The sequence below is a fragment of the Hyla sarda genome, chromosome 12, assembly GCF_029499605.1.
Source record: "Hyla sarda isolate aHylSar1 chromosome 12, aHylSar1.hap1, whole genome shotgun sequence".
NCBI lineage: Eukaryota > Metazoa > Chordata > Amphibia > Anura > Hylidae > Hyla > Hyla sarda.
In genome coordinates, this window is record NC_079200.1 from 16,593,092 (window position 1) to 16,605,007 (window position 11,916).

The following is an 11,916-nucleotide window of genomic DNA, read 5'->3' on the forward strand; positions in this document are numbered from 1 at the left end:
AAGATGTGTAATCAGGGCGCCCTATTATATTTAGTGACAGTGAAATATAAATGTATTTATTTTTTGGGTTGGTGGGGGGGGGGGTGACCACAGGTCCTCTTTAAAGGGATACTTCACCGAAAAAAAATCTTATCCCCTATCCAAAGGACAGGGAATAAGATTTTTGATCGCGGGGGATACGGCTGCTGAGCATCGCCTGATTGTTGTTCTGCACCATTAAAGGGGTGCTCCGCTGCTCAGCGTTTGGCACAAACTGTTCCGAACGCTGGAGCCGGCGCCGGGAGCTCATGACGTCATATCCCCGCCCCCTCCCATAGACTTGCATTGAGGGGGCAGGCGGGCGGGCGGGCGTGACATCATGAGGGGGCGGCACTATGATGTCACAAGCTCCCGGTGCCAGCTCCAGCGTTCGGAACAAACGTTGAGCGGCGGAGTACCCCTTTAATTCCCCCTGAAGGTCCGGACCTCTGCTAACACAACTTGTATCAAGGATAAGTTTTTATTGAGTGTTTATACAAGAAAATTCTTATTATAGTTGTGGTGTCCCGGTACAGGACCTTGTCCTGTCCCTGTCTGGAGTCCCCTCAGCTAGAGCTCCTCCATCTCCACAGGGCTCTCCTGCAGGGCTTGCCCCTTGGTCACCTCATAATAATTGTGTTTACATATATATTATTTAATGTCTAGGTATAATTAATGTATAGGACCTTCCCAGGTCATGTGATCCACAATTGTGAATGTATATATGATTAAGGACCTTCCTGGGTCATATAATGTACCCAGAGTTCACTGGGTTCAGGACTTACCGATTTGCTGGCCAATGAGATTAGTCCAGCCCCCTATTATATAAAGGGCTGTAGTCACTAAATTCTCTCTCTTATCTCCTGGATTCCAGCAAATCACAATCAGCATATATTTAATCTCAATTCATTTCGGCCAAAGCCTAAAGAACCCGCAGCCACTAAAACCGTGAGTAATAAAGCTCAATCCTACAAATCCCGTGTGACTACTATTCCACTCAAATCTTATAATTAGTAGCACAGTGGCCTGTTTACAGCTCATTACTATCAGTCCCAGCAAAGCCTGTGAGGAACCTGCATCCTGGTTACCTCAGGAGAAACTGTTCCATTGTAAAGACTGTTGCATAAAAGTTCAAGTAAAAGTTTGCAGTTATTTCATAAATTCTGCTGTGGAAATTCCGTTTATTATCCCTGCCGTAAGCAAACTCCACCCTGGCGTCACGACAATTAAGGCTTAATACCACGAGACCCTGCATCACCATTGCAACACCCCAGACACCACACAGTTACTTTGTCACTGGCAATGCATTCCGCTCCATATTCCGCCAAAATAATGAGAAAGAGGATTCTTCGGAGGGGGAGTTTCAGCAGCCAATGAAATGACGCTGTGCAGCACCGGAATCTTTGAGCAGAATCTGGCGGCAAAATTCTGCTCGAAAATTCAGTTGCACCATTGTTTTCAAAGGGATTCTGCCGCACCGTGCCCACGGCCAAACATCTGTCGTGAGATTCTGCAGCAGCAGAGTCCCATAGATTTCAAGCACCTGCTACTGCTAGGCTGTTCACATGGCAGAATTTCTGAGCTGGAAACATCTGGTGTTCGCAGAAAGAATAGACATGTCTATCCTTTCTGCAGACTCAGCACGGAAATGCATTTCTGTCTATGAGACGGTGCATTTCCGAGCGGTCCGCACCGAGATTTTTCCATGCGGACATTCCCCCGTGTGAACACAGCCTGAATGTTATTCTATCCTTATATAAAATAGGAGATGGATTCATCTCTGCAAGGTCAAAGGGTGTATACTAGATGTTCAGTGGCCTGAAAGGTCAGCCTCATGCTGTGGCGAAGGTCACCCGGGGACACGGTCACCATCATCATGTGACTAAATGCATTTCGGATGAATAAAGTGCTACCAGAATTCTTTGCAACTTTGAAATATACGACACAAACAAGTACGAGACAAGTTAATAAAACACTTTGGGGTAGATTTATCAAAACCTGTCCAGAGGAAAAGTTGCAACCAATCAGATTGCTCCTTTCATTTTTGAAAAGGCATCTGATAAATGAAAGACGCGATCTGATTGGTTGCTATGGGCAACTCAGCAACTTTTCCTCTGGACAGGTTTTGATAAATCTCCCCCCATATGATGCTGACCCCGGGCTGCGGGGAGCGTCTCTGACTAATGGGACTCACTTGAAGTACAGTGATTTATTGTTCTTGTTGTGATGTCCCAGTATGGGATATAGTCCCGTACAGTACTTAGGTCCTGTCAGGTTGAGTCCCTCTGTGTCCTAGGGGCTCTCTTGCAGTGTCTCCCCCATAGTAAAATATATTATGTGTAGTGTTATGTATAAAGGACCTTTAAGGACCTTTGAGTTAGTTACATGATAATGTGTTCACATGATGTGTTTGTTACCCAGAGAGCACCAGCTAACCAGGTGACCTGCAGCTTGACCTATGGGCTTCTGGCTCAGCTTGACCTATGGGCTCTGTCAAAGTCACTACAAGTCCCATCCGTTCTGGAACTTTACCTCTAGCAACAATGATCATCAGGGGTAGGAAACTGAACATTATTATGAATTCCCCTGATTCATATTCACCATGACGCGTTTTTTAACACTCAATGTAAAGGGCTTAAATACAGATGTAAAAAGACGTCTTCTTTTAAAAGATCTAAAATCTAAAAAAATAGATATAGCCCTTATCCAAGAAACGCATCATGATGAATCGTGTTCTTTTAAATTTGCATCTAGATACTATCCCACAGTATTTTCTGCTACACAGGATAAAAAAAGGGGTGGAGTGGCTGTGTTGATATCCCGCACATGTCCTTTTCAGCTTTCAAACACAATGTTAGATCCTAATGGGAGATGGGTTATAGTCTCGGGTACACTGACAGGAGTCCCTCTCACAATATGTAACACATACGCACCCAATTCATCCCAGATAACATTCCTGAATAATATCTTTTCCAAACTGGAAACGTTACTTCCAACAACATTGATAATTGGAGGGGACTTTAACATCCCATTCTCGAGTACAACCGATAGACATTCAGTACTACATAACACACCTTCCTCAGCAGTAATACGACTTTCCACTGCCTTCCGGAAACTTGTGAGAAAATACCATCTTTTTGACCTCTATAGGATAAGTAATCCCAATAGCAGAGAGTTTACATTCTTCTCACATCCTCATTCCACCCACTCTAGAATAGACACCTTCTTTGGGAATCTTTTAGGCCTCAAATTAGTTGACAATGTTAAAATACTCCCTATAACATGGTCAGACCATGCTCCAGTGATAATGGAATTAAAATCAACTACAACGCCTAGAAAAACCTGCCATTGGAGACTGAATGAATTGTTAATAAAGAAATTAGAATATAGAGATTCCATTGGAGGGTGTCTTAAAGATTACTTTGAAAGGAATGAGGGTAGTGTTACAAACAGTCATACCCTATGGGAGGCACATAAGGCGGTCATAAGGGGACACTGTATTTCGCTGTCTTCTCGGCTGAAAAAGAATTCTGCGTCTCTTACGAATGAGCTAAAAAAGAAACTAAAAAAACTGGAGGATGGAATGGTCTTATACCCCTCCTTGAGAAGGTTAAAACAGATTGTGCTCATGCGAAATCAGTTGAAGGACGGTGAAATCGCCCAGGTGGAGAAAATGCTAACTTATACTAGACATACATATTACAGTAAAGCGAATAAACCTCATACCCTATTGGCCGCACAGCTAAACTCACAAAAGACACAATCAAATCCTTTTGCTATAAAAAATTCCCAGGGACAATTGCACTATGATCCAACACAAATTGCCAATATTTTTCAGGAATATTATTCTAATTTATACAATTTACCTTCCCAACTACCCTCAGATCACACCACCAGAGATTCTATATTAAAAAAGTACCTTGATTCTTGTAAGCTCCCTAAAATGACTATATCGGATTTGACCAATCTAAACAGAGAATTTTCTCAGGAAGAAATAATAGATACTATTAAAGAACTACCAAATGGCAAGTCTCCTGGCCCAGATGGCCTTCCATACTCTTATTATAAAACTTTTTCTGAAATCTTACTTCCACATATGATCTCCCTTTTCAACTCCTTCTTAGGTGAAACTCCCATTCCGTCAAATATGTTAGAATCTTACATCACAGTCATTCCGAAATCCGGTAAGGATCCTTCGGAATGTGCTAGTTATAGACCAATTTCACTATTGAATTCGGACTTGAAGTTATTTACAAAAATACTGGCCAACAGACTTAGCTTAATTCTTCCGAAATTAATAGATAAAGACCAAGTAGGTTTCACCTTAAATAGACAAGCTGGAGATAACACTAGACGCACGGTCGATCTCATTGAGGTAATAAATAGGACTAAGTCCTCTGGACTTGTGTTAAGTTTAGACGCGGAAAAAGCGTTTGATCGCTTAAGTTGGCCTTTTATGGAATCTACCTTGCGAGCTTTTGGAGTCTCGGGACCGTTTATGACAGCGATTTCACACCTATACTCATCCCCAACGGCACGAGTTAGACTCCCTCACGCCACATCTCAAAAAATAAAAATTCATAATGGGACAAGACAGGGATGTCCTCTGTCCCCATTATTATTTGTGCTATGTATAGAACCATTAGCGGCCCTTGTCCGCGCAAATCCTGATGTTAAGGGGATAGTGGTAAAACATAGAGAATATAAGATAGCGCTATTTGCTGATGACGTATTGCTAACCATCTCTACTCCCCTGACCTCACTACCTTCCCTCCACTCCCTTATCCACACTTATAGCCGTATGTCAGGATATAAGATAAATGAAGGTAAAACAGAAGCCTTACCCATTAACATACCTGACACCCAACTTTCTCTTCTTAAACTAAATTATCCGTATAGATGGCAGGATAACGCTATTACCTATTTAGGTGTACGCATTACCTCTAAATACTCTGCCCTTTACAAACATAACTTTCCTCAATTCTTTAAAGACATCAAATCCCAGATGGAAAAATGGTCTGGTCTCCCGATATCCCTTATTGGCAGGATTGCAGCAGTCAAAATGTCAGTATTGCCCAGATTCCTTTATTTATTGGAAACTTTGCCAGTATTAATACCTAGGGGAGCATTAAGGGGCTTTCAATCATCCATCCTCAGGTTTGTTTGGAGGGGGGGACGCCACAGGGTGGCGTTGTCTGTGTTGACGGCCAAAAAGAACTATGGAGGACTAGCACTGCCAGACGTCTTTGACTATTATTATTCAGTTCACCTTAAAAATATTCCATCATGGTCACAATTTCGGGCATATAATAAATGGACGGACATAGAGAAGCTGTGGTCGGCCCCGGTCCATTTATGTGCTTTGATATGGGACTCAAACTATCAGGTCAATCTAAAACACTTACTTGGCCCGATGAGAACCACATTAAAAATATGGGAAACTGTCAGGACTAAATATTCATTAATATCCCCCAACTCCCTTCTAACTCCCTTTATTTTTAATCCCTCTATCCCTGATAGTAATGATCTAGATATCATTTCCCCCTGGGTAGAGGCAGGGTTGTTTCACTTTGCAGATCTAGTGGACCCGATGAAAAGAACATTCCTAACCTTTCAAGCCCTTAGTGACAAGTTTAATCTCCCTAATGACACACAAAACTTTCTCCAAACCGTCACTTCACATGCAGGGTTAGGCTCACCTGAAGCTGCTTTCCCTAAACCAACATCCTTTGAGTTGTTGTGTAGGGGTGAGACCACCACGAGAGGTTTGATATCCTCCATTTACAATATTTTACATTCTTTCATATATCAAGATGATTGGAAACACCCCTACATGACAAAATGGGAAGAATATTTAGGCTATGAAATTCCAAGAGCCACATGGCAAACTATATGGGATAGAGCAGCAAAATCTTCTTCCTGCGTAATACATAAAGAAAATCAATACAAAATTCTCTTTCAGTGGTATCACACACCGGAAGTATTAAACAAACTTTATCCACAAAATAATTCTAGTTGCTGGAGGTGTAGTATGGAGTTAGGTACACTACCACACATATTTTGGGATTGTCCCTCCCTGCGTCATTTTTGGTTGGAAGTGCAGTCTTTAATAGGGAAGATACTGAAACTGAAGATACATCTGAACCCAATCAATTATCTCTTAAATGTGCCCCCCCCTGGTATTAGAAAAAATAAACTCAGATTATTCCATTCCATACTCACGGCTGCAAAGTGTTTGATAGCCAAAGAATGGAAAAAACCTACCCCTCCATCCGTACAAGCCCTAACCAATAGGATTCTGGAAGTTAGGCGGATGGAATATCTCTCTGCAATGACAGAAAACAGGCTTTCTCATTTCTACGAAACTTGGAAGGAATGGGATGAATATATAGAAGACGATAACCAACACTGAATGGAGGAGAGTCGGAAGAGGTCGCATAGGCATGGACCTATTCTATAGTTCACATCTTGGTCAAACAGGTACTTTATTTTTATTATTTTTATCTTTTATTTTATTTATTTTTTTCTCTTTCTTTTCCTTCTTCTTTTCATTTTCTTCATTCCGTTTCTGGAATCTAACCAAAATAATATAGATTGCTATGTTCCTATCTAATACACACTCACGGATTTGAATGTATTGTAGATAATCTATAAATCTGCAACTCAATTCCTATAGAAACATGGCAACTGCTTCAAGCTACCTAGTTGTAGGGTTCTTGTTACAATATTGCATATACGCTTTGACAATGAACTCTATTCTTGCTGCCGCAAGATTTTTCTTTCTTTGTTATTTTTATTTTTCTATTTTACTGAATTGAAAATTGTATTGATAAAACGATAAATAAACAGTTAAATAAAAAAAAAAAAAGTCACTACAAGTCCCAACAAGCTGTGAGATCCTTCTGTGTTACTGGTCACCTCTCTGGGATACCTCAGTAAAGCTACCTTTAACCCTAACCTGATCTTGGACTATTATTACCCTGCATAATATAGGGATAGCGGTGCTACAGTTCGGGTGGTTACCAGGAAAACCACACCCTAGCATCACAAACATTTAGGGGTTAATAACATCTGCCCCATATACCTCACCTTCACACCCTGTGGCTCACCACATTGTGGTGGCCCAGTACGGGAGGTGTTACACCGTATCCTTGCTGCCCTGTCAGGCAGCCTCCCTTCAGTGTCCCCTGCCCCCCCCCCCCCCCTGCATCTGTCCCCCCCCCCCAATGTAACATGTAAATATGGTTATTATGTATTATACTGTGTAATGTGTGAAGAAAGCGTTGTCACTTTAAGACTGTTTACCATGTGATTGTTACCATGTGTTTACCATGTGTTTGTTACCCAGGAGGTATCAGTGACCAGGTGACTTAAGTGTGACCAATGGGACCTCAAAGAGCCTCCCCCATAAAAGCCCTGGGTGGAGCCTCTGCTCTCTCTCTCTTAGTCTTTGCTGAGGTCCAGTCAAGTCGAGCCTAAGTGAGTGTCCAGAGTCATAGGAGGCCTCAAGTCCAGTCTGCAGCCACAAGCTACAAACCTGCAAGTAACTACAGTCACAGCATTGTCACAAGTCAGTCAAGTCACATTCATCTGTCTAGTCATCCTGGCCTGCACTAAATTGTCCACATCTACTACAAGTCCCAGCAAGCCCTTAAGGTCTCTGTGTCACTGGTAACCTCCGTGGGCCCTGGCTGAACTGTATAGACTTTTCCACCTGTCTACCCTCTGTAAAGCTACCGTTGTCCGTAACTTGGCGTCGGAGTCATTATTGCCTAGCCCAGGATCCAGCGATATACCTTCGGGTGGTATTGAGGATAAACCACGCCCTGGCGTTACGAATGCAAGGGGTTAATGCCATCTGATCCAGGCTTATTCCATCTGCCCTGCATCTCACACCCCCATACCACATTCTGTTTTCCTTATTACAAAAAAAATCTACATTTTAACCTCCCTATCCCGGAATATTTCAGCAAATTAACCATTCGTGGTACCTGGGAAAGCTAATTGATGACAACTGTTGGGGTTTTAGGCTGGTCATATATTATTTTAGGGTTTTTTGAGCTCTCTAAAACAGTAAACTCAATGGCCGGCATTTATCATTGTAGGTGTAGGTGAAACATTTATCATTGTAGGTGTAAGTGAAGCATTTATCATTGTAGGTGTAAATGAAGCATTTATCATTGTAGGTGTAAGTGAAGCATTTATCATTGTAGGTGTAAGTGAAGCATTTATCATTGTAGGTGTAAGTGAAGCATTTATCATTGTAGGTGTAAGTGAAGCATTTATCATTGTAGGTGTAAGTGAAGCATTTATCATTGTAGGTGTAAGTGAAGCATTTATCATTGTAGGTGTAAGTGAAGCATTTTTCTACACCTTTTTTGTGTGCTGTAATGTGTAGAAGCACCAAATTTATTAAGTGGCCACAGAGCATTTGATATATTTTGAGCAGGTCACATTTTCTGAAATTTCTCTCTTCACATACACCAAAAAGCTAAGTCTGGGCTGGTGTCGTTTTAGAGACTTTTCAGTGGCTTTGCACCTTTTTTTCGCCATTTCACCAAAAGGCGCAGTTCATAAAACCCTTCCATATCATGTGTATTGCCAAAATCAGTGGATTACAACTCAAAATCAGCAGAAATGTGTAAACAAAAAGGTGTAAAAAAAAGTGCAAATAAACCCTGCTTGCGCCTTTTTTGCGCCTTTTGTAGACACAATAAAGACAATGATAAATGTCGGCCTTGTGCAAACCAACAATGTGGGTCACAACACTGATACAGTGCCATTGGGCAACGCCTATAGCCACTCTATTGTGGTGGCCACTGGGTGTTAGTAGACGTACCTTTGTGACGCCAGGGCACCGTTTATCTGATCCATGGTCCGAAGGTGGGAAGCAGTCTTCCTGGGCCAGACATGATGAGCCAATAAACACAGTGAAGTCAGCTTAGGGTTAACTGCTTTTACTGAACTTGTGAAGTACCGTATTTTTCGCCGTATAAGACGCACTTTTTCTTCCCAAAACTAGGGGGGAAAAGTTGGTGCGTCTTATACGGCAAATACCTGTCCTATTGCGGCGGTCCCTGCGGCCATCAACGGCTGGGACCCGCGGCTAATACAGGACATCGCCGATCGCGGTGATGCCCTGTATTAACCCTTCAGACGCGGCGATCAAAGCTGACCGACGCGTCTGAAGTGAAAATAACACTAACCTGGCTGCTCAGTCGGGCTGTTCGGGACCGCCGCGGTGAAATTGCGGCGTCCCGAACAGCTTACAGGACACCGGGAGGGACCTTACCTGCCTCCTCGGTGTCTGCTCCGTGACAGGATCCCCTGCATGGCCGGCGCTCTCCTTCGTCGTCATCACGTTGTCGCGCACGCCGTCCTGTCATCCAATAGGAGCGGCGTGCGTAGCGACGTGATGACGGCGACGGAGAGCGAGGATACCTGGCAGCAGAGACGGGGACACCCCAGGGACGCAGCGACATCGATGGAGGGCGACATCCAGGGCAGCGGTGATGGGTCGGAAGCGGCGGGGGCACGTGAGTACTACCTCCCATACCAGTGGTCTTTAGCCTGCAGACCTCCAGATGTTGCAAAACTACAACTCCCAGCATGCCCGGACAGCCAACGGCTGTCCGGGCATGCTGGGAGTTGTAGTTTTGCAACATCTGAAGATCCGCAGGTTGAAGATTACTGTCCTATACTTTTCATTGTATTTGGTTCAGAATCTTTATTTTCTAGATTTTAATCCTATAAAATTAGGTGCCGTAACGTCTTATATGCCGAAAAATACGGTAAGTAAAACACGAACAGCTGGCCTTAGAGAGTGCAGCATACCTCTTGTGATTACAAAAAGAAGCAAGTAGACTGCACTCACCAAGGACAACGAAGCTTTAATGCAGCATTTCCAGGTTACAAACGGATGGAAGGAGGGAGGCGGGGAGCGTACACCAGGACAGGCTGTTTCACGCCGGAAACGGCGCTTCTTCAAGCTTCATACCAGCTTGAAGAAGCACCGTTTCCGGCGTGAAACAGCCTGTCCTGGTGTACGCTCCCCGCCTCCCTCCTTCCATCCGTTTGTAACCTGGAAATGCTGCATTAAAGCTTCGTTGTCCTTGGTGAGTGCAGTCTACTTGCTTCTTTTTGTATACACTGTTTTCTGTCCGGACTTTGCACCTCCTATATGGACATCCCAACGGGGTCCCACACGCACTCCACTACTGCTTTACAGTACTGACGCCGCAGCCTTAATCTTGCTGTGCCGGGCCACTCCACAGCTTGTTTTGTATGATACCCCTGGTGAGTCTTGTTGCCGTTCTGAGACTTGTGGTGCTTTTCACCAGAAGGAATTGTAGAATTTGCAATTCTGGTAGCTAGGGTCCTCCAAGGCACTGTAGACAATTCTGCAGGGACCTGTAGTTCTCCCGCGAGTGAGACTATCCTTTGGATAGGGCATAAGATTTCTGGCGGCGGAGTACCCCATTAAATAGGACAAGGTGAGCTGTTACTCCCTTCAAGTTCACCCCCTCAAGATCTGCGTTGTCGGAGTGGCTCAGATCCTAAGACTTGTCACAATGTTATTCACTCCATCCGATGGTCACGTTAGAAGGAACACAAGGTGTCGGCGCAAATTGTTTCAAAACACAAAGGAATTTATTGCCCATTCTTCGTCCCTGCAGACCTGAGCGGGAGCACGTAAGCATCTCAGGGGCATGTGTTTTCCTCCTCTATTCCCTGGAGCAAAACGTCCCCGTCTCATCCGGTCAGGTCAAGTTCCTAGGTCATCTGACCTCTTGACCTCTAGTCCTTGTAAGACACTGGTATCTTATAGCCTTGGGATCTCTAATCTCTATAACACTTTTACTGGCTTTACACACACGATGGCAAACAGGGAATGTCTTATTGCTTTGTGCGTTCTTCCAGTTCATCGTGTCACACAATACCTTGTATATCCCAGTGAAATTAAAGGAGTACTCCGGGATATGAAAACGTATCCCCTATTCTAAGGATAGGGGATAAGTTTCAGATCGCGGGAGATCCGACCGCTGGGACCTTAAACGTCAACCCCCCCTCCCCGCAATCTCCCGTACGGGGCCCTTGTCTCTTTGCCGAAATAGCGCATTTCGACCACCGTATGACACGGCAGCTGACACCCCCCCTCAATACATTTCTATGGCAGAGGTGGAGACTGCCAAATGCAGCGCTCCGGCTCTTCCATAGGGGGTGTGTCAGCTGCCGCATCATGCGGTGGTCAGACACGCCCCCTTGCTGCTGACTGACAGGGCCCTGTACAGGAGCTCGCGGGGGGCGCCAGCAGTCGGTCCGATCTAAAACTTATCCCTATACTTAGGATAGAGGATAAGTTTTCTTATCCCGGATTACTCCTTTAAGGATTAAAGGGGTACTCCAGTGGAAAACAAATGTCTTCAAATCAACTGGTGCCAGAAAGTTATACAGGTTTGTAAATGTCTTCTATTTAATAATCTTAACCCTTCCAGTAATTATCAGCTGCTGTATGATCCACAGGAAGTTGTGTAGCTCTTTCCAATCTGACCACAGTGCTCTCTGCTGACACTTCTGTCCATGTCAGGAACTGTCCAGAGAAGGAGCAAATCCCCATAACAAACCTCTCCTGCTCTGGACAGTTCCTGACACAGACAGAGGTGTCAGCAGAGAGCACTGCTCCGGAGTACCCCTTTAAGCAGTGCTCACCCTACAGTTGTAGGATGTTTTCATAAAGAGATAGGCTGGGACCCACAAGGTTAGCGGGGTACAGTCCGATGTCTAGTTCCTTGACTCCAGAGAAGGTTTTTTATGGAATAAATGGATAATGTTTCGGCATAAGGCGTGTGGAGTATTATAGGCCATTGATGCTGCGCTGGGAATTGTGGGAATAAGGAT